General features: G+C 47.2%; 1 protein-coding gene and 1 long non-coding RNA gene across 2 annotated transcripts in view; one reads left to right on the top strand and one right to left on the bottom strand.

The window, feature by feature from the left end:
* The window catches only part of LOC146871841 (S-adenosylhomocysteine hydrolase-like protein 1), an 879,643-nt gene that overhangs the window by 140,463 nt on the left and 716,118 nt on the right, over positions 1-23,062 (bottom strand). The window lies entirely within an intron of this gene.
* The window catches only part of LOC146871842 (uncharacterized), a 140,784-nt gene that overhangs the window by 55,942 nt on the left and 61,780 nt on the right, over positions 1-23,062 (top strand). Inside the window, exon 2 of the long non-coding RNA XR_014981164.1 lies at positions 17,639-17,712. This is a non-coding gene — a long non-coding RNA (uncharacterized LOC146871842). The remainder of the gene's footprint in view (positions 1-17,638; positions 17,713-23,062) is intronic.

Consider the following 23,062-nt stretch of genomic DNA (forward strand, 5'->3'; position numbering starts at 1 on the left):
CCTTCATCTGATTTAGCCACAAGAGGGGCTTATGGTCGGTCTGAATCTTGAAGTGAGTGCCAAACAAGTATGGCCTCAGCTTCTTCAGGGCCCACACCACAGCAAATGCCTCCCTCTCAATAGCTGACCAATTCTTCTCTCTGGGGGTCAACCTTCTGCTAATAAAAGCAATGGGTTGGTCTTGACCATCTACATTAAGTTGTGACAGCACAGCTCCCACACCCAACTCAGAAGCATCTGTTTGGACAATAAACTCTTTGGAGTAGTCAGGACTTTTCAGGATAGGTGCAGAGCACATGGCCTCAGGTCATCAAATGCCTTTTGACAGCTTACTGTCCACTGAACCTTTTTGGGCATCTTCTTGGATGTCAGATCATTAAGAGGAGTCACAATGGACCCATAGTTCTTAACAAACTTCCTGTAGTACCCAGTCAAGCCCAAGAAAGCTCGAACTTGAGTCTGGGTGGTTGGAGGAGACCAGTCCTTGATGGATTGTATCTTACTCTCCAGTGGTTGAACTTGGCCTCCACCTACAAGGTGGCCCAAATATACAACCTTACTCTGCCCTATCTGGCACTTAGTAGCCTTGATAGTGAGGCCTGCCCTTTGCAGAGCCTCAAGAGCCTTCTTCAGGTGGATCAGGTGATCCTCCCAGGTGGAGCTAAAGACAGCAATGTCATCAAGATATGCTGCGCAAAAGTCATCCAACCCAGTAAGGACTTGGTTCACCAGCCTTTGGAAGGTGGCAGGTGCATTCTTCAGACCAAAGGGCATCACCACAAACTGGTAGTGCCCACCTGGGGTTGAGAATGCTGTTTTGGCCTTAGACTCCTCAGCTAATCTGATTTGCCAATAGCCAGCTGTCAAGTCAAATGTGCTCAAAAACTTTGCAGAAGCTAGTTTGTCTATGAGCTCATCTGCCCTTGGAATAGGGTGTGCATCTGTCCTGGTGACAGCATTGAGACCCCTGTAGTCCACACAGAACCTCATCTCTCTCTTGCCATCTTTGGTGTGAGGTTTGGGGACCAGAACCACTGGGCTAGCCCAGGGGCTCTCTGAGGGTTCAATGACACCTAATTCCAGCATTTTATGTACCTCAGCCTTTATACAGTCCCTGACGTGGTCAGGTTGTCTGTAGAGCTTGTTCTTTACAGGCAGACTGTCACCAGTGTCCACCACATGGGTACACCAGTCAGTGTGGCTAGGTATTAGGGAAAACAGATGTTGAAATGATTGTAGAACTTGTCTACATTCAGTCTGCTGATGGGCAGTGAGGTTGCCTCCAAGGGTCACTCCTTCAACTGAGCCATCTTCAGGGTTCTGAGACAACAGGTCTGGGAGAGGGTCACTCTCTTCCTCCTGTCCCTCATCTGTAGCCATGAGCAAGCCCATGTCTGCCCTGTCAACATATGCTTTTAACCTGTTAACATGGAGTACCCTGTGGGGACTCCTGGGAGTTCCTAGATCCACCAAGTAGGTGACCTCTACCTTCTTTTCCAGGATTGTATGGGGTCCAGACCATTTGTCTTGGAGTGCTGCTGGGGCCACTGGCTCTAACACCCATACCTTCTGTCCTGGCTGAAACTCAACCAAGACAGCCTTTTGGTCATGCCAAGCTTTCTGTAAGGCCTGGCTTGCCTCAAGGTTTTTGGATGCCTTCTCCATATACTCAGCCATCCTGGAGCGGAGACCAAGTACATAGTCCACTATGTCTTGTTTAGGCTTTTTGAGAGGTAACTCCCATCCTTCCTTCACTAAACACAGTGGGCCTCTTACAGGGTGCCCAAACAACAATTCAAAGGGGCTGTAGCCAACTCCTTTTTGTGGGACCTCTCTGTAAGCAAACAGAAGGCAGGGTAGAAGGATGTCCCATCTTCGCCTGAGCTTTTCAGGTAATCCTTTGATCATACCCTTTAGGGTCTTGTTGAATCTCTCAACAAGCCCATTGCATTGTGGGTGATAAGGAGTGGTGAACTTGTAGTTGACACCACATTCCTTCCACATAGCTGTCAAGTATCCTGACATGAAGTTGGTACCTCTGTCAGAAACTATCTCCTTAGGAAACCCCACTCTGGAGAATACTCCCAGCAGGGCCCTGGCCACAACAGGTGCTGTAGTGGTCCTAAGGGGAATTGCCTCTGGATACCTGGTGGCATGATCCACTACCACCAGTATAAATCTGTGCCCAGATGCAGTGGGAGGATCCATGGGACCCACTATATCTATTCCCACTCTTTCAAAGGGGACCCCCACCACAGGTAGTGGTATTAGGGGGGCCTTTGTTGTGCCACCTGATTTGCCACTGGCTTGGCAGGTCACACAGGAGCGACAAAACTCCTTGGTATCTTCATTCATGTGAGGCCAGTGAAAGTGAGGGACAACCCTGTCCCAAGTCTTGTTCTGGCCTAAGTGTCCTGCTAAAGGAATATCATGGGCCAAGGTAAGAAGGAAGCCCCTAAATTGCAGAGGTATAACCAACCTCCTGGTAGCACCAGGCTTGGGGTCTCTAGCCTCTGAATAAAGGAGCCCTTCATCCCAATACACTTTATGGGTACCTTGAGCATTCCCAGCAGCCTCAGCAGCAGCCAGCTGTCTGAGGGGTTCAAGAGAGGGACAGGATAACTGAGCCTGCCTCAAGTCAGCCCTTGAAGGTCCCCCTGTCCCCAGAAACTCAACCTGATCAGGTTCAAGCTCTTCAGGGACAGTTCCTTCAGGGTCCTCTAGATCAGCTTCCTGGGAAGGTTGATCATCACCCTGAGGCAGGGGGGAAGGCACAGCCTTGACCCTCCTGTTCTTCTTCTTGGTAGGTGCTTGGTCCATTGTTCCAGGATCCAAGACCTGAGGTTCAGTGAAGCACTTTTTGGCCTGTGACCTGGTCACAGCAAGGACATGTGATGATATACCTAACATCTCTGCATGAGTCCTGTACTCCACTTCTGACCATAGAGAACTCTCTAGGTCATTGCCCAACAAACATTCTACTGGGAGGTCTGCACTAACCACAACCCTTTTGAGGCCAGTTACCCCTCCCCATGAGAAGTTAACAACTGCCACACTATGTGAAGTAGTGGCATTGCTGGCATTGGTCACCAGGTAATTCTCACCTGGTATGTACTGTCCAGGGTCCACAAAGCCTGGTGTCACCATAGTGACACTGGCACATGTGTCCCTGTAGGCTTGAGCCACTTTTTCGTTAATTAAAGGAGTCTGTCTGTACTTGCCCAGGTTACTGGGGCTCACAGTCCGGGACAAATCAATGTCCCCATCACAGATCAAGACTGCCTGTGTCAGGGTTCTGTCTAAGTCAGAATCTCCTTCAGTTCCCATAGTGATTCCCACTACACCCTTTGTCTGGGGACCAACACTGCTAACAGTAGTACTGGGAGCAGGTGCCTTAGGGGCAACAGTGTTGGGGGCTCCACCCTTCTTACAATCACTAGTCCAGTGAGTTGTATTCTTGCAATGATTGCACCAGGGTTTCTTTTGACCTTCTTTCCTCTTTCCCTTGGATTGTTATTGGGACCCACCCTCCTTAGCAGTAGTTTGGGGCCCTGTTGAAGACTTCTGGTCTTTAGATTTCTGATCTCCACCCTTTTGGTCTGTTTTCTTCTGATCACCCCCTTGGCCCTGGTTCTGGTTCTTTTGCTTAACCCTGGTTCTGACCCATTTGTCTGCCTTCTTTCCCAATTCTTGGGGAGAGGTCAGATCAGAGTCAACCAAGTGTTGATGCAGTTGCTGGTTTTGACAGTTATTTAAAATCTGTTCTCTCATCATCAAATTATACAATCCTGTAAAATCAGATACCTTACTTCCCAGCAACCAACCCTCCAAAGCCTTAGTGGCACATTCAACATATTCAGACCAGTCCTGAGTCTGTGTCTTTTGGGTGTCTCTGAACATTAACCTGTACTGTTCAGTGGTTAAGCCTAACCCATCAACCAGAACACTCTTCAGGACTCTGTAGTTTCTGACATCCTCCTCCCTAACAGTGAGGAGTCTGTCTCTGCCTCTTCCTTCAAAGGAGAGCCAGAGGATTGCTGCCCACTGGTCTTCAGGAACCTGCTGTACTTTGCAGGCTCTCTCAAGAGCAGTTATCCATTTGTGGATATCATCCCCACTTTTGTAGGGGGGCACAACCTTAGACAGGCTCCTATTATCAAAGACCCTATCTTTGTCCTTAGGGACAATGCTGCCACCAGTGGGTATATACCCACTCTTTCTAGGTTGCCTAGCCTTACTCATTTTCTCTTCCATCAGGGCTACTTCTAGCTCCTGCTTCCTGATCCTCAGCTGGGCTTCCTGCATTCTGGCCTCATGTTCCCTCCTCTGAGGGGTGGTCATCCTTTTCCTGGAGTGACCTTGAGAGCCTCTAGAGGCATGAGAAGCATTAGAGTCGCCTGAGCGATTCCTTTGCCTCCTAAGCCCCTGGTTAAGTCCACTGGGGAGATCCAATGGGATGATCCCATTGTCAGTCCCCAATAGCCTTAGTTTAGCTGGGCCAAGTATAACACTTGGCACTGGGCTAGTTCTCCCTTCATCCTCACTACTTTCTGTATCCTCCCCACTTTCCTCCTCTGTAGTATGATTCTCATCTAAGGGATGGCTATTGGAAAGGGGTACTTCAGTAGCATCTTCAGAAGGGGGGCCTCCTGTTCCTGTCCCTAAGGGGGCTAACTGGGAAGCTTTCTCGAGCTCTTTCTGATTTTCATAATTCTGTAAGAGTTCTCTGAGCTCAGCAGAGGTAGGGTTCTTGGGCTGTTTAAGGCCTCTAAGAGTTGCCAAATGCCTGAGCTCATTCTGATTTAGGGTAGCAAAGATGGATGGTGCCCTCTTGGGGTCACTCTCAACAGAGATGGGTACAGTGGACCCCTCTGCCCCAGCCATTGCTCTTAAGTGTGGGTGGATGTGTTGCAATCTACCTACACTTGGGTTTACCTACTAAACCTATCTAGTAGTTGTAGTCAGGGTGTGCTACTCCCTTTGCTCTACAACAACTAAGTTCAGTAGAACTTATGTATATCTAATCTTGTTTTATATGTACCTACAGGTACCTATGTGATCTTTCAATTGGTAACCAAGAGATTACAATGGTAAAACACAGCAAGCTCAAATCCAACGGCTGCTCACCAATGTGAGAAGTTGGCCTGGTATATGATGTTTACTAGTTAAAGTGATCACCTTGTACCATGCCAAGCAACCCTTATGGTGTGGTTGTAAGTCAACCTTTTCGGACTAGCTGCCCTAGTGGTAGCGTAGGCTAAGCAGTCTTTGAGGCTAAACTCGTGAAGCGTGTTAAGCCAGCTGTTTTACCAAATGCAACCCCCTTTTATACCAATGAAAGGGCACCACACAGATATATATTCAAAATATATAGGTATTTATTTCTCAAAGTAACCCCTAGTCTCTTTATGAGCACAGGAGCACAAATCGTCAAACAAGATTACAGTAGAATACACAGAAGTTGCACTTTATATGGATAGGCCCTGGTGGCCGCTCAAACCATATACTAAAATAGTGGTATAAGTACCACGAACAGAAAAGGGAAAAGGCCTAGGGCCTCTAGAATCGCTGGGCCTACAAGGAGCTAACTTCAGTTAGTGACCAGGAGGTCCACGGGTGGCGTGTGCAGAGCAAATAGTCACACGTGTGCTCCCATAGGTTTCAATGGGTGCGTAAAAAGTACAAAGTTACTGCAAAGAGGATCTTCCGGATGGACTATGACCTTAAGATTGGAAACACAGACACTAGAGATGTTACTCTACACTTGGGCACCGGAGTGGCAAAATGCAGAAGGGCCCCACGCAGATCGTGGAGATGCTGGAGGGCTCACCTTAGGTGCAGATGCTGCTCGAGGGTTGGGCTTCTCAGATCCCAAAGCACAACTTGGAGGGAGCCTCGGTTGTTGCGCTTGCAGCTTGTCGTCGTCGTTCCAAGATGGCTGGCTCCACGTGTCTCGTTGCCTCCACGGGTCTCCTCTTTTCAGGGACTGTGGATCGGGCGGTGAGAGGTCTGGAGGTCCAGGTCTTGTCAGTCTCTGGGCTCGGGCTCCGGCGGGAGGCGGCGGCAAAGCAGACGTTGATTCGCTGGATGGTGCTTGCGTTAGCAAGGTGGTCACTCCCTGACCACAGGGGAGATTTCCTTCAGTCTTCTGTGCAGCAGAATGTCGAAGTTCCCGTCTTCTTCTTAGTTTCAAGTTGATTCCAGGATGTCTGAAGTCTTAGGACACAGCTCATACCTTTAAGCGGATTCTAGGGGCCGGACTACCTGCTAGGTCCCTCCCTAAGGGTGGGACCAGGAAGGGGGGTGGTTACACCCCCAATCCTATGTCCAGCTCGCCCCAGGCCCGGGACTGGTGTGCCCCAGGACCGGTTTGAACTGGCATATGCACCGAGGCTCCTTGTGAGCCACAGGCATGTCTGGTTTCTTTCAAGCCCTACCTGACCAATACACAAAATCCTGTCTGGGGTGGTGCATGCACCTCCCCTGGCAGGAAACCCTTTGTCCACACCTCCCAAGCTGGAAGGACTCCCAGCAGCAGGAGGGCAGACTTGTGTATGTGGTGGCAGCATCCATTTTGTGGAGCTGAGGCTATGTCTGATTTTACCCGGGTTTCAGGTACTGTACATGTCGGGTCCCTCTAGAAGGGTGGAATGCTAACCCAGTCGCCAGAATTGGCGAGGGGTTAGTATTCCAATTCGTATGACACCTTACTCGACATGTTTTGATAAAGCCAAACCAAAGATAGCATTTAACCGCGAGGTTCATAATGCACTTAAGAGTATATGGTATGACGATTTCTGGAAACAGTAGAAGGAAGTTGTTCCGACCACTACAGACAGGCTCAGCTCATGCCAGAGCACCATCTCACATGGAACCAAGCACTCTGCCTTCAGGATTGTTAAGGCCTGCCATAGGAGTGACTTATAGGTTACCAGGTGTCCCATTTAAGGTTAGGTATAGGTATACTACACCTAAGTAAGAGGTGGTTACACCAACTTACCCCAGCTGAGTGATCAGCCAGTTGTGTCAAATTTGTTAGGCCAAGCCTGGGGTGGCATAATACATGCTTCAGCCCCTGGCAGGCCTTGGGTACACCAATGCCCTGGGTACCTAGTGTACACTGGTACAGGGGCTGACAGGGTGATCCACTTCCAATTGGTTATGCACCTAGGGTGCATAGTGTTAATTTAGTAGAGAGAACAGCAGGCTGGGGGTCTGATTGGCAGGCCCACAGCCTCAATATGTCAAAAACCAGTGAAGCAAAAAGCAAAAATGTGGGGTGACCATAGGATAGCAGACCCTACTCTCCTACAGTACCACACGCAAAATAATTTTTGGGAGCATTCATGAGTGGTAAAGTGAACTGCCTGGTCTGTATTCTTTGAAAAATTTGATTCTGTTTCAAGGTTGGCGTTAGTGCAATGTATTTAGTTTCTGATTTTGTGTTTGTAGATTTGTATCTATCTGCGATTTGTTTGTGTTTTTATTTTTGTCTTAAATAAATCCTAAATGTGTTGGCGGTGTGTGTGGAATGGTGCTTGGCTGGCGGTGTGCGTGGAATGGTGCTTGGCTGGCGGTGTGCGTGGACTGGTACTTGGCTGCCGGTGTGCCTGGACTGGCGATTGGCTGGCGGTGTGCCTGGACTGGCGCTTGGCTAGCGGTGTGCGTGGACTGGTGTTTAGCTAGCGGTGTGCGTGGACTGGCGCTCGGCTAGCGGTGTGCGTGGACTGGCGCTCGGCTGGCTGTGTGTGAGTAGTGACTTGCTGCTCGTCACTACACACACTGCTAGCTGAGTGCCACTCCACGCAATCCATCAGCTTGTGTAGTTGCTGTGTCAAGAATGTGGGCGTGTGAAAGTGATGGGCCCTTGAATGGCGCTGTGTGCTGGTGTGAGTTTTGTTATGTGATGGGCCCGCGGCTGGCGGTGTGAATGGTTTTGTATGTCTCACACGTATGAAAGGTGTATGAATGGCCTGTAAAGAGGTTGGTGCCTTGTCGTGGCTTTACAGCTCACGAGCTGTGAGTCAATGGTTCAGTTTCTCGCTCTTTCAATTATTAACAGTGCATTTCATTTTTGTGAAATCACTTGCTAATACAATTGTATATACTGAACCATCACTCACCCTCGTGCCAAATCCAACCAGTATGTGTGTGTGCTTGAGGATTAGATGGCTGTGCAGTAATATTTGCCTTTCTGAAGCAGGGTGTACCTTGTCCCTTTTGTGAATTTTGTAATGTGTTGTTTTTGTGCCTGGTGGTGCGAATGGTCTTGTGTGGATCACGTATGAAAGGTGTGTGAATGGCCTGTAAAGAGGTTGGTGCCTTGCCGTGGCTGTACAGCTCACGAGCTGCGAGTCATTGGTTCAGTTTTTTCTCCATTTAATTATTGACAGTGCATTTCATTTTTCTGAAATCTCTTGTTAATAAAATTTAATATACTGAACCATCACTCGCCCCCGTGCCAAATCCAACCAGTATGTGTGTGCGTTTGAGGAATAGATGGCTGTGCAGGAATCTTTGTCTTTTTAGTTTCTCTGCCAAGGTGTATGTTCCATGTAAGAATAACCCACCAACTGTAGATATTGTCGTAAACCCATGGGAGTTCATGGTGATGTCTCTCTTGTGAATTCCAAAAAGTTATTTTATCCACAATGTCCTGCAAACCTCAAAATGTCTGTCACATTTTCCTTGCAATATTGTGCCGAAATTCTCACGCTGTAGAAACAAACAATTGCAAAAACAAATATTGATGGACAGAATGCAGAACAATGTCATACATTCACCCCAGTACAGAGATCTGGGCCTAAATCCATCGTTTTCTTGCTGACCATGCCATTCCAGTTTGAACCCAGCCATATGCAAATCAGTCTTGACCCTGTGCCTCATGGGAACAGTCCAGCCCGAACTGCCAAGCCAGGTCCTCCCTGGACTGGAAACAAGCATCCTAGGACCGGTTTCGGGGTTTCACCCCTCTTCAGCCAGGATAGCTTGATTCCAGTAGCATGGAGAGCACGGGACTCACGTCTGAGCATACCCGTCCCACTCGGGGTGACAAATGCAAAAACAAATATTGATGGACAGAATGCAGAACAATGTCATACATTCACCCCAGTACAGAGATCTGGGCCTAAATCCATCGTTTTCTTGCTCACCATGCCATTCCAGTTTGAACCCAGCCATATGCAAATCAGTCTTGACCCTGTGCCTCATGGGAACAGTCCAGCCCGAACTGCCAAGCCAGGTCCTCCCTGGACTGGAAACAAGCATCCTAGGACCGGTTTCGGGGTTTCACCCCTCTTCAGCCAGGATAGCTTGATTCCAGTGGCATGGAGAGCACGGGAGTCACGTCTGAGCATACCCGTCCCACTCGGGGTGACAAATGCAAAAACAAATATTGATGGACAGAATGCAGAACAATGTCATACATTCACCCCAGTATTCCCAGACGTGGGACCCGTGCTCACTACGCCACTGGAGTCAAGCTATCCTGGCTGATGACGGCTGATAGCCAGAAACCGGTCCTAGGATGCTTGATTCCGGTCCAGGGAAGACATGGCTTGGCAGTTCGGGCTGGACTGTTCCCATGAGGCACAGGGTCAAGACTGATTTGCATATGGCCATGTCTAAACTGGGGTGGTGTAGTGGGCAAAAGAACGATGGATTTAACCCAGATCTCTTGACTGGGGGAGAATGTCTGCATTGTCAGCATTCCGTCCATCAATTGTTTGTTGTAACGCTTTTCGCCCTAAGTGGGATGGGTATTCCCAGACGTGGGACCCGTGCTCACTACGCCACTGGAGTCAAGCTATCCTGGCTGATGACAGCTGATAGCCAGAAACCGGTCCTAGGATGCTTGATTCCGGTCCAGGGAAGACATGGCTTGGCAGTTTGGGCTGGACTGTTCCCATGAGGCACAGGGTCAAGACTGATTTGCATATGGCCATGTCTAAACTGGGGTGGTGTAGTGGGCAAAAGAGCGATGGATTTAACCCAGATCTCGACTGGGAGAGAATGTCTGCATTGTCAGCATTCCGTCCATCAATTGTTTGTTGTAACGCTTTTCGCCCTAAGTGGGATGGGTATTCCCAGACGTGGGACCCGTGCTCACTACACCACTGGAGTCAAGCTATCCTGGCTGATGACGGCTGATAGCCAGAAACCGGTCCTAGGATGCTTGATTCCGGTCCAGGGAAGACATGGCTTGGCAGTTCGGGCTGGACTGTTCCCATGAGGCACAGGGTCAAGACTGATTTGCATATGGCCATGTCTAAACTGGGGTGCTGTAGTGGGCAAAAGAACAATGGATTTAACCCAGATCTCTTGACTGGGGGAGAATGTCTGCATTGTCAGCATTCCGTCCATCAATTGTTTGTTGTAACGCTTTTCGCCCTAAGTGGGATGGGTATTCCCAGACGTGGGACCCGTGCTCACTACGCCACTGGAGTCAAGCTATCCTGGCTGATGACGGCTGATAGCCAGAAACCTGTCCTAGGATGCTTGATTCCGGTCCAGGGAAGACATGGCTTGGCAGTTCGGGATGGACTGTTCCCATGAGGCACAGGGTCAAGACTGATTTGCATATGGCCATGTCTAAACTGGGGTGGTGTAGTGGGAAAAAGAACGATGGATTTAACCCAGATCTCTTGACTGGGGGAGAATGTCTGCATTGTCAGCATTCCGTCCATCAATTGTTTGTTGTAACGCTTTTCGCCCTAAGTGGGATGGGTATTCCCAGACGTGGGACCCGTGCTCACTACGCCACTGGAGTCAAGCTATCCTGGCTGATGACGGCTGATAGCCAGAAACCGGTCCTAGGATGCTTGATTCCGGTCCAGGGAAGACATGGCTTGGCAGTTCGGGCTGGACTGTTCCCATGAGGCACAGGGTCAAGACTGATTTGCATATGGCCATGTCTAAACTGGGGTGGTGTAGTGGGCAAAAGAACGATGGATTTAACCCAGATCTCTTGACTGGGGGAGAATGTCTGCATTGTCAGCATTCCGTCCATCAATTGTTTGTTGTAACGCTTTTCGCCCTAAGTGGGATGGGTATTCCCAGACGTGGGACCCGTGCTCACTACGCCACTGGAGTCAAGCTATCCTGGCTGATGACGGCTGATAGCCAGAAACCGGTCCTAGGATGCTTGATTCCGGTCCAGGGAAGACATGGCTTGGCAGTTCGGGCTGGACTGTTCCCATGAGGCACAGGGTCAAGACTGATTTGCATATGGCCATGTCTAAACTGGGGTGGTGTAGTGGGCAAAAGAACGATGGATTTAACCCAGATCTCTTGACTGGGGGAGAATGTCTGCATTGTCAGCATTCCGTCCATCAATTGTTTGTTGTAACGCTTTTCGCCCTAAGTGGGATGGGTATTCCCAGACGTGGGACCCGTGCTCACTACGCCACTGGAGTCAAGCTATCCTGGCTGATGACGGCTGATAGCCAGAAACCGGTCCTAGGATGCTTGATTCCGGTCCAGGGAAGACATGGCTTGGCAGTTCGGGCTGGACTGTTCCCATGAGGCACAGGGTCAAGACTGATTTGCATATGGCCATGTCTAAACTGGGGTGGTGTAGTGGGCAAAAGAACGATGGATTTAACCCAAATCTCTTGACTGGGGGAGAATGTCTGCATTGTCAGCATTCCGTCCATCAATTGTTTGTTGTAACGCTTTTCGCCCTAAGTGGGATGGGTATTCCCAGACGTGGGACCCGTGCTCACTACGCCACTGGAGTCAAGCTATCCTGGCTGATGACGGCTGATAGCCAGAAACCGGTCCTAGGATGCTTGATTCCGGTCCAGGGAAGACATGGCTTGGCAGTTCGGGCTGGACTGTTCCCATGAGGCACAGGGTCAAGACTGATTTGCATATGGCCATGTCTAAACTGGGGTGGTGTAGTGGGCAAAAGAACGATGGATTTAACCCAGATCTCTTGACTGGGGGAGAACGTCTGCATTGTCAGCATTCCGTCCATCAATTGTTTGTTGTAACGCTTTTTGCCCTAAGTGGGATGGGTATTCCCAGACGTGGGACCCGTGCTCACTACGCCACTGGAGTCAAGCTATCCTGGCTGATGACGGCTGATAGCCAGAAACCGGTCCTAGGATGCTTGATTCCGGTCCAGGGAAGACATGGCTTGGCAGTTCGGGCTGGACTGTTCCCATGAGGCACAGGGTCAAGACTGATTTGCATATGGCTATGTCTAAACTGGGGTGGTGTAGTGGGCAAAAGAACGATGGATTTAACCCAGATCTCTTGAATGGGGGAGAATGTCTGCATTGTCAGCATTCCGTCCATCAATTGTTTGTTGTAACGCTTTTCGCCCTAAGTGGGATGGGTATTCCCAGACGTGGGACCCGTGCTCACTACGCCACTGGAGTCAAGCTATCCTGGCTGATGACAGCTGATAGCCAGAAACCGGTCCTAGGATGCTTGATTCCGGTCCAGGGAAGACATGGCTTGGCAGTTTGGGCTGGACTGTTCCCATGAGGCACAGGGTCAAGACTGATTTGCATATGGCCATGTCTAAACTGGGGTGGTGTAGTGGGCAAAAGAACAATGGATTTAACCCAGATCTCTTGACTGGGGGAGAATGTCTGCATTGTCAGCATTCCGTCCATCAATTGTTTGTTGTAACGCTTTTTGCCCTAAGTGGGATGGGTATTCCCAGACGTGGGACCCGTGCTCACTACGCCACTGGAGTCAAGCTATCCTGGCTGATGACGGCTGATAGCCAGAAACCGGTCCTAGGATGCTTGATTCCGGTCCAGGGAAGACATGGCTTGGCAGTTCGGGCTGGACTGTTCCCATGAGGCACAGGGTCAAGACTGATTTGCATATGGCCATGTCTAAACTGGGGTGGTGTAGTGGGCAAAAGAACGATGGATTTAACCCAGATCTCTTGACTGGGGGAGAATGTCTGCATTGTCAGCATTCCGTCCATCAATTGTTTGTTGTAACGCTTTTCGCCCTAAGTGGGATGGGTATTCCCAGACGTGGGACCCGTGCTCACTACGCCACTGGAGTCAAGCTATCCTGGCTGATGACGGCTGATAGCCAGAAACCGGTCCTAGGATGCTTGATTCCGGTCCAGGGAAGACATGGCTTGGCAGTTCGGGCTGGACTGTTCCCATGAGGCACAGGGTCAAGACGGATTTGCATATGGCCATGTCTAAACTGGGGTGGTGTAGTGGGCAAAAGAACGATGGATTTAACCCAGATCTCTTGACTGGGGGAGAATGTCTGCATTGTCAGCATTCCGTCCATCAATTGTTTGTTGTAACGCTTTTCGCCCTAAGTGGGATGGGTATTCCCAGACGTGGGACCCGTTCTCACTACGCCACTGGAGTCAAGCTATCCTGGCTGATGACGGCTGATAGCCAGAAACCGGTCCTAGGATGCTTGATTCCGGTCCAGGGAAGACATGGCTTGGCAGTTCAGGCTGGGCTGTTCCCATGAGGCACAGGGTCAAGACTGATTTGCATATGGCCATGTCTAAACTGGGGTGGTGCAGTGGGCAAAAGAACGATGGATTTGACCCAGATCTCTTGACTGGGGGAGAATGTCTGCATTGTCAGCATTCTGTCCATCAATTGTTTGTTGTAACGCTTTTCGCCCTAAGTGGGATGGGTATTCCCAGACGTGGGACCCGTGCTCACTACGCCACTGGAGTCAAGCTATCCTGGCTGATGACGGCTGATAGCCAGAAACCGGTCCTAGGATGCTTGATTCCGGTCCAGGGAAGACATGGCTTGGCAGTTCGGGCTGGACTGTTCCCATGAGGCAGAGGGTCAAGACTTATTTGCATATGGCCATGTCTAAACTGGGGTGGTGTAGTGGGCAAAAGAACGATGGATTTAAACCAGATCTCTTGACTGGGGGAGAATGTCTGCATTGTCAGCATTCCGTCCATCAATTGTTTGTTGTAACGCTTTTTGCCCTAAGTGGGATGGGTATTCCCAGACGTGGGACCCGTGCTTACTACGCCACTGGAGTCAAGCTATCCTGGCTGATGACGGCTGATAGCCAGAAACCGGTCCTAGGATGCTTGATTCCGGTCCAGGGAAGACATGGCTTGGCAGTTCGGGCTGGACTGTTCCCATGAGGCACAGGGTCAAGACTGATTTGCATATGGCCATGTCTACACTGGGGTGGTGTAGTGGGCAAAAGAACGATGGATTTAACCCAGATCTCTTGACTGGGGGAGAATGTCTGCATTGTCAGCATTCCGTCCATCAATTGTTTGTTGTAACGCTTTTCGCCCTAAGTGGGATGGGTATTCCCAGACGTGGGACCCGTGCTCACTATGCCACTGGAGTCAAGCTATCCTGGCTGATGACGGCTGATAGCCAGCAACCGGTCCTAGGATGCTTGATTTCGGTCCAGGGAAGACATGGCTTGGCAGTTCGGGCTGGACTGTTCCCATGAAGCACAGGGTCAAGACTGATTTGCATATGGGCATGTCTAAACTGGGGTGGTGTAGTGGGCAAAAGAACGATGGATTTAACCCAGATCTCTTGACTGGGGGAGAATGTCTGCATTGTCAGCATTCCGTCCATCAATTGTTTGTTGTAGAAACAAACAATGTCAAAACGATCTGGTTTTGCAAGGGGGTCAACTGTCTTTTTGGCCCATGCTCGGCGGCCATCTAGGGAAACCTATCAAACCCATACATTTCTGAAAACTAGACACCCGGGGGCTTCCAGGGCAGAATGGCTTGCGTGGATCCCCCAAAATTTCCTTACCCAGAATCCCCTGCAAACCTCAATTTTAGCTGAAAAAAATCACTTTTTTCACACATTTTTGTGTGGGAAAGTTGTGGCATCACCGGGCTCACTCAAATTTCCCACCACCCAGCGTTCCCCCGGGTCTCCCGGTAAAATTGGTGCCTCACTTGTGTGGGAGGCCCAAGTACCCGCGACAGGCAAGGGCCAAAACATTTTTTGGGATGGGCAATGTTGATGTCGCATCACTACGTTTTGGGCCCTTGCCTGTCGCGGGTACTTGGGCCTCCCACAGAAGTGAGGCACCATTTTTACTGGGAGACCCAGGGGAACGCTGGGAGGTGGGAAATTTGAGTGAGCCCGGTGATGCCACAACTTTCCCACACAAAAATGTATGAAAAAAGTGATTTTTTCAGCTAAAATTGAGGTTTGCAGGGGATTCTGGGTAAGGAAACGTTGGGGGATCCACGCAAGCCATACCTCCCTGGAAGCCCCCAGGTGTCTAGTTTTCATAAATGTATGGGTTTGGTAGGTTTCCCTAGATGGCCGCCGAGCACCGGGACATAAACCCAGGTGACCCCCCTTGCAAAACCAGGTGGTTTTGAGATAGGCAATTTTGATGTTACCTCACTACGTTTTGCGCCGTTTCCTGTCGCGGGCACTAGGCCGACCCACACAAATGAGGTACCATTTTCTCGTAAGACTTTGGGGAACGCGGGGTGGGTCAAAATTTGTGGATCCACGGAGATTCCGGAACTTTCCACCACAGAAATGTGGGGAAAATGCGTTTTTTGGGACAATTTTTTAGGTTTGCAAGGGATTCTGGGTAACAGACCCTGGTGGGAGGCAGTCAAGTCACCCCATCCTGGATTTCCCTGGGTGTCTAGTTTTCAAAAATGTATAGGTTTGCTAGGTTTCCCAAGGTGCCGGCAGAGCTAGGGTTCAAAAACTACAGCTAGTCATTGTGCCAAAAAAGGGTCATTTTTCACTGCGAAATTGAGGTGTGACCACGTTGCGTTTCGCGCCGTTTCCTGTCGCGGGCACTAGGCCGACCCACACAAGTGAGATACCGTTTTTCTCGTAAGACTTTGGGGAACGCGTGGTGGGTGGAAATTTGTGTATCCACGCAGATTCCGGAACTTTCCACCACAGAAATGTGGGGAAAATGTGTTTTTTTGGACAATTTTTTAGGTTTGCAAGGGATTCTGGATAACAGACCCTGGTGGGAGGCAGTCAAGTCACCCCATCCTGGATTCCCCTGGGTGTCTAGTTTTCAAAAATGTATAGGTTTGCTAGGTTTCCCAAGGTGCCCGCAGAGCTAGGGTTAAAAAACTAGAGCTAGGCACTTTGCCAAAAAAGGGTACATTTTCACTGCGATATTGAGTTGTGACCACTTTGCGCTTTGCGCCGTTTCCTGTCGCGGGCACTATGCCTACCCACACAAGTGAGGTACCATTTTTATCGGGAGACTTAGGGTATTTCAGGTTTGTAAAGGAACTGTTATTATCTATTGACTTCCGATGCATTTCTGCCTTCCAAATGAAAGATATTGTGTAAAAAAGAAGTCATTCTAAAACATGACTGATAATTCTCATGCTAGTATGAGTATTCCCAAATTCGGAAATGTGCAAATATCTACCGTTTCTAAACTTTATATTTTGTTCCCATTTCAGAAATACATAGGTGTCTTTCATACCGATTTTTCCATGTACACATTTTTACAGAATAATTACTATATGCCCGGTACATAATAAAAAACCATTGCAAGTTGCTGCTCAGTTTTTGGCTCTGGGTTCGTCGGGTTCTTGGTGAACCTACAAGTCCTATATATCCCCACAACCAGTAATGTCCAGCAGATGCAACGGTATATTGCTTTCAAAGAGCTGTCATAATTAGAAGAAGTTACAGGTGAAAACGTTGACACAAAGGCTGTTTTTTTCAACTAATTTTCAATTTATCCTATATTTAACTGTTTGTTTCTATAAAAAAAACCTTGATGGATCTACACAAATGACCCCTTGCTGAATTCAGAATTTTGTCTTCTTCTCGAAAATGTATAGCTTTCCAGGATCCATTATTGCTTTTGTACCCATTTCTGCCATTAACTGGAAGGAGGTCAAAAGCACAAAAAATAGCAAAAATAGGCTATGTCCCAGAAAAATCCCAAAACTGTGTAAAAAATGTTGGGTTTCTGAAAAAAGTCTGGTATCCCCGAAAAGCTGGGAAAATGGTGATTTCAACCCCACAAACCCTTTTTTGATAACATTTGCAGGGAAAAACCCAGATGCATTTGCAGGCCGTTTTTCCAATTTTTCCACAAAAAAACAAAATTTTGCTGTATTTTGGCTCATTTCTGTGGCTCATTTCTGTGACCCCTCCAGGGGAATCCACAAACCCTGAGTACCTTTAGAATCCCCATGATGTTGGAAGAAAAGGACGCAAATTTGGCGTGGATACCTAATGTGGTCAAAAAGGTACAGGGGCCTAAGCGTGCACTACCCCAAATAGCCAAAAAAAGGCTTGACACAGGAGAGAGAAAAGGCCTGGCAGCGAAGGGGTTAACTTATATGATCGGTTTGCATATGTTTAGATCGTGAGATATGGTTTTTCTGGTTGCAGATAGTTATATGTACGACAAGACTGTTGAGTTTACTTAAAGATGCAGAGAACTATATATTTTTGGAAAGATGGCCTGAAGGTGTATATCTTTATGAAATTACATATATGTTTACATGGTAATCTATGTTCTTCAGGACTGTTGAAAAATTCATGTATATAGTGAGGGTGGTGCATTTCTTTCAACATGCTCTGTTTAAAATTGGGGAGGGGTAATAGTGAAGAATGTCTTTTGAGAGTTTGTGAGCAAGCTTCACTTGGCATATAACTTTTTTTTTTTGAATTTCTGAATATAGGTTTTAAAGACACAAGAAATATTTGCGAAATGATGTTGGTATGCTATTAGGAAAAGGTTTTGTGCTTTCAAAAGGTGAGAATTGTTGTTTTCAGTATTAGAAACTTATTGATGCATGTGGACACTGAGTAACAGAGCAATATATACTCTTAGAGAGGCATGTATACAATTATATATCAAGTGTGATATCTAGACTTATTCAATCACCCAGGCACTACACATGCACTCTTCCAATCACACAGGCACCAATTATGTACTCATTAAACTACACATGCAACACACATGAGTTCATCCAATCACCCAGATAGTAGCAATACAATTATGTGAATACAAAGGCACTAACTATGCAGATATGGGACCACCAATGTAGTGCCTACAATGGCACTATATATACACTCATCTAATCATCCATGGAGTATTGTTGTACTCAACCACAAACACATGTATTTACAAGTTTTAGTGAGGAATATTTACTCTTTTAGAACCATCTGGTGAATTATATATGTAACCTGTCACACACTGTTTACATGTACTCTGAAGAATGAGTGAGCTATAAACTGTGATGCACATTAACGTGCAGTTTTTTTATAAGGAATGTTTCCCAAAATTTAAAAGTCTGACACATCCAAGTAGAAAAGTATTGAAACACTAAATGTGCCGGTGACACAATTGTAGAGAGGCACAGAAAAAGGTCTTATGTTGTGTTTTTGGATTTACAGTATTGAGACACTGTATGTACTTTTACACTTTGGTTGATGTTTATTTTAAAATTGACTACATAAGGGATAAAGTGATCTTTTAGTGTGTGTAAGTGAGAACTGAGATATGGTGCAGCTGTGTTGTAGGAGAGGGTGCTATAATATTAAAAGGTAAGTAATAATTTAAGTTTTGTGTTTTGGTTTGGGATAGGTACATTGAAATAAGTGCTTGTAGTTATGTAGGTAGGTTGATTTGTACATTTAAAACTGCAATATAACATAAAAGCTATTTTTGTACTATGTGTAAGCCAGTAGTAAAGTAGCTAGTTCATTGGCTAAAAATAATCAAATATAGTTTTGTTTTTACACAGAACAATAACTACATAATTATAGACACGTTGCCTACAAAAGCTCAAAGGGAAAAGGAACAGAAGCAAGTACAGTATCTATGCAGAACTAAGGCTCAAAAGGGGCAAAATGAAGAAAAAGTGGTGAACGAAAAAAAGAGCTATTGGTCATTTTTTTTTAAATATATGTGGACATTTCCAAAGATTATGAAGTAATGAAAATAAAATTCAAACTATGAGGAATAATAACAAAGGACAAAATCTATATAGCAAGAAGAGGAAAGAATGTAACAAAGATGTATACACCTTAACCCGGAGACAGAAGCAGTTTAAGGAAATTCGAGCTAGGATGTTTTGTAGTAGAGTAGGTACAAATCTACTGAACAATATTAAGACGTATAGAGGAAGGAGACATGCAGTGAAACAGAAAGAACGAGTTGAGAGAGCAGTTGATAAGGTCTTTGCTTTGAAGGTGAAGGGTTTTATTTTGATTATAAATAGAATAAAGACTCTTGACAAAATGGTGTTGTACTTGAGGAGACAAAACCAGAAAAAAAGATTAGTAAATAGAAGTAACAGTTGTACAGTTTTTAGTGGAGAATGCATACATACTTCTAGTACAGAGTCTTTCTTTAATGAAGAAAGCTATGTCTAGGATAATAGATTAGTTCACGCTATTGATTAGAGAGGATGATGTTATGAAATGAAGAATGGCACTCCTATAGCAAAAGAGGTGAAGTTACCTAAAAATGTAGAACAAGTTATTGGAGAACAGGTACAGGGACGGTGGAGTCAGGTGCCTGTATATAAATGGAATTGCAGTAGTGTTTGTAGTATTTGATGGCAATCCATTGATATATTACAGAATTTCCTACATATCTTTCCAAGGCAAAGTTTAGAACAGAAAATAACTACTTAGTTAGGCTCAGATTTCACACGCACAAAACCAGAAAAATTCAGCAGTCATAGTTAATCTGAGCTAACTATAACTCGTACCCACGTAATGTACTGCATATGACCTCACATATTACATCCCTCATGACATGGTCAGTGACATCACTGATGTCCCAAAGAAGTCAAACGCAATTCTCTCCCAGGCATGTGCAGAAAGATCAGATATGGTTAACGGATGCTGTCAATTTGGGGGGGAAAGGCAGTTGCACAAATGGCACTCTTTCAGTTGCCTCTCAACTTGCTCATCTAGGCATGGGAACCACACTATGTCTCTTAAGGGTCTTTTAGCTGCGAAAATGCCATAATGTCCTTCATGGGCTAGTTCTATGACTTGTTATCTCAGGCTCTCTGGTATGACGATTCTTGAGCCTCATAAGACAATACCTTCTTTGAATTTTTGAAATTCGACATCGTCAGCAAAAGGTTGAACACTCCGTCTCCATGATTGAGTTGAAATGATTTCTTTCAGTACCAGATTGTTTTTATCTGCATTGGTAGCTGCCACAATTTGTTCAATAGATAGGGCTGCTGGTGTGTTGGACATTACAATGAAGTTGATATATTCTTCAGGTGTTTTGGGTGTGGAACTGTGACAACGTAATGGCACTTGTGAAAAGTGGTCTGCAGAATTCTGATCTTTGCCTGCCTTGTGTACAATTGTACAATTGTATAGTTGTATTCTTGTAATCACAACCCCCACCTTTCAATGCGAGGGGGCATCATGGCTTTCGGATTTCGGAAAATGGTGTGAAGTGCTTGGTGGTCTGTAATGATAGTGAAAGATTTTCTGTGAAGAAATGCATAAAATTGTTTGCAGGCACAGATTACAGCCAGACTCTCCATCTCTGGCTGAGAATAGGCAAGTTCTGTGTCAGACAGGCTTTGACTGGCATAAGCCACAATGTATCTTTGAGCATTCAGATAATCATTAAGTTGAGCAAGGATTGTTCCCAACCCCACCGGGCTCGCATCTACTGTGATCTCAGTATGCAACTTAGGGTCACAATATGCCATCTCGTTTGCATTTTCAATCGCATGTTGTTAGACCCGGTTTTCTGGGCACCAGGCACTCGGGGGTTAATGCGCTCCAATCGCATCAGCTGGAGTGTTACCCGCTGGTGTACGGAGACCTCAGTACTAGTAGACCCAAAACTGGATAACCAAGCACTCCTCTCCAGCACTTGACTCTCTCAGGGTAGCGAAACAGAGCAGTCTAAGGCTTACTCAAGGAGGTGAGGTGAGGTGGGGGTTAAACATTCAGGATACAGTGTACATCGTACTACCAGCTGATAAAATCAATGTCCAGTCAGTGCTTTACTTTTTATAAAAGAAAAATACTTTAATACACACAAGAGAATTATACTACACATAAAACTAGGATAAACATTGAAAACCAGATGTCTCTACAACCCTTTGGGCCAGAGTTCTGACCCCAAACAGTATTATAGTGTCTAGACGCGAAGCACTACAAAAAACACAGTTCACATGAAAACACACAAAGAAAAAGTTACTTACCTTCGGTAACGATATATCTGTAAGAAACATTAGTTAGTTATAGATTCCTTACCTTAGAATTACCCCCAGGCGTCAGACTAGAGCCGGAAAGTTTTTTCGTCAGCAGTACCTCTGCGTGTCGTAAGGTGGCATTGGAGGGCTCCGTGTCTGTCGTCGGCGTCGTAGTCGCCGGGATGACTTTGCGGCAGCTACTTAGACGCCGCCCTTGTGCGCTGACGTCAGTTCTGTACACGACTTTCCGCGCAAGAAACGCAGAGCCATGCAAGACACTGACCATTGGTGCACAAAACTAGGGCCCTGAAAGGCTGTTCTTAACCCTCGAAATCAGTTCGCAGAACGGGAAGGATGGGTGGGGCAGTAAGGAATCTATAACTAACTAATGTTTCTTACAGATATATCATAACTGAAGGTAAGTAACTTGTGCATCTGAAAGAAACACGTTAGTTATAGATTCCTTACCTTAGAATAGATACCCCAGCAATACCAACCCTGGTGGTGGGTCTGCGAACCAAGATCACACCAGAAAATTCTGGAGAACAGAACGGCCAAAGAAGCCGTCTCTCCGGACTTGGCTGTTCAGGCAGGAGTGTTTGGTGAACATGTGCAGCGAAGCACACGTGGCTGCCTGACAGATGTCATTTAGAGGCACTGCCCTTCCCAAGGCAGTAATGGCTGCCGTCGCCCTTGTGGAGTGAGCGCGTAGCCCGACTGGAGGCTCCTTTTTAGCCAGAGAGTAACAAGCCTTAAAACACAACATGACCCATCGAGAAATGGTGCATTTGTGTACAGCCCGACCCTTCTTTGCGCCCACTTAACCAACAAAAAGTTCATCATCCACCCGGGAACTATTTTGTGCGATCCAGATAGAAGGAGAGCGTATGTTTAGGGTCTAGACGGTGGAGCCTCTCTTCTTCCTTTGATGGATGCGGAGGCGGAAAGAAGGTGGGCAAAGTAAAGGTCTGCCTGATGTGGTAGGCAGTGACCACCTTAGGAAGGAAGGATGGACGGGTCCGGAGAACCACTTTGTCCGGATGAATAGACAGGAAAGGAGGTTTTGAAGAAAGAGCCTGGAGCTCACCCACCCTTCTAGCAGAAGTGATGGCTACCAGGAAAGCAGTTTTAAGAGTCAAAAGACGTAAAGGACAGTTATGCAGCGTCTCAAAGGGAGCACACATTAAATAGGTTAGCACAAGATTCAAGTCCCACTGAGGCATGACGAAGGGGATTGGAGGAAAAAAATGCCTTATGGCTTTTAGGAAATGGTTAACTACCTGGGACTTGAAAAGAGAAGGCTGATCTGGCGACCGAAGGAAGGCAGAGATGGCTGAAAGATAGCCCTTCATAGTGCCCAGAGCAGAGCCCTGCTGGGCTAAAGAGAGCAAACAAGAGTACTTCAGAAAGAGGGGCAGAAAGTGGATCCACAGCTTTTGCTGTGCACCATGCCACAAATGTGTTCCACCTGCAGGCGTATACCGTCTTTGTGGAGGGACGCCTGGCTGCCAAGATTACGTTACAGACTTCGGGAGGCAAGTCGAAAGGCGTCAACTGCCACCGCTCAATCTCCACGCAAGGAGGTGGAGACTGGACAGGTTCGGGTGGAGGACCGTCCCCTGCTGCTGCGACAGAAGATCCTCCTGAAGAGGCAGTCTGATCGGAGGATCGATGGCCATGTTGAGCAGCTCGGGATACCAGACTCTTTGTGCCCAATCCGGAGCCACAAGAATGACTTGGGCCCGGTCGTGTCTGACCTTCTTCAGCACTCTGGGCAGAAGTGGTATAGGTGGAAAGGCGTACAACAGACTGCAACTCTACTCGCGATGAAAAGCGTCGCCGAGCTAGCACCACCGTGGAAATGCCAAAGCGCAGAATTGCTGACATTGCGCGTTCTCTTTGGTGGCGAATAGATCTAAC

The sequence above is a fragment of the Triturus cristatus genome, chromosome 1_1 (genome assembly GCF_964204655.1).
Source record: "Triturus cristatus chromosome 1_1, aTriCri1.1, whole genome shotgun sequence".
Classification (NCBI taxonomy): domain Eukaryota; kingdom Metazoa; phylum Chordata; class Amphibia; order Caudata; family Salamandridae; genus Triturus; species Triturus cristatus.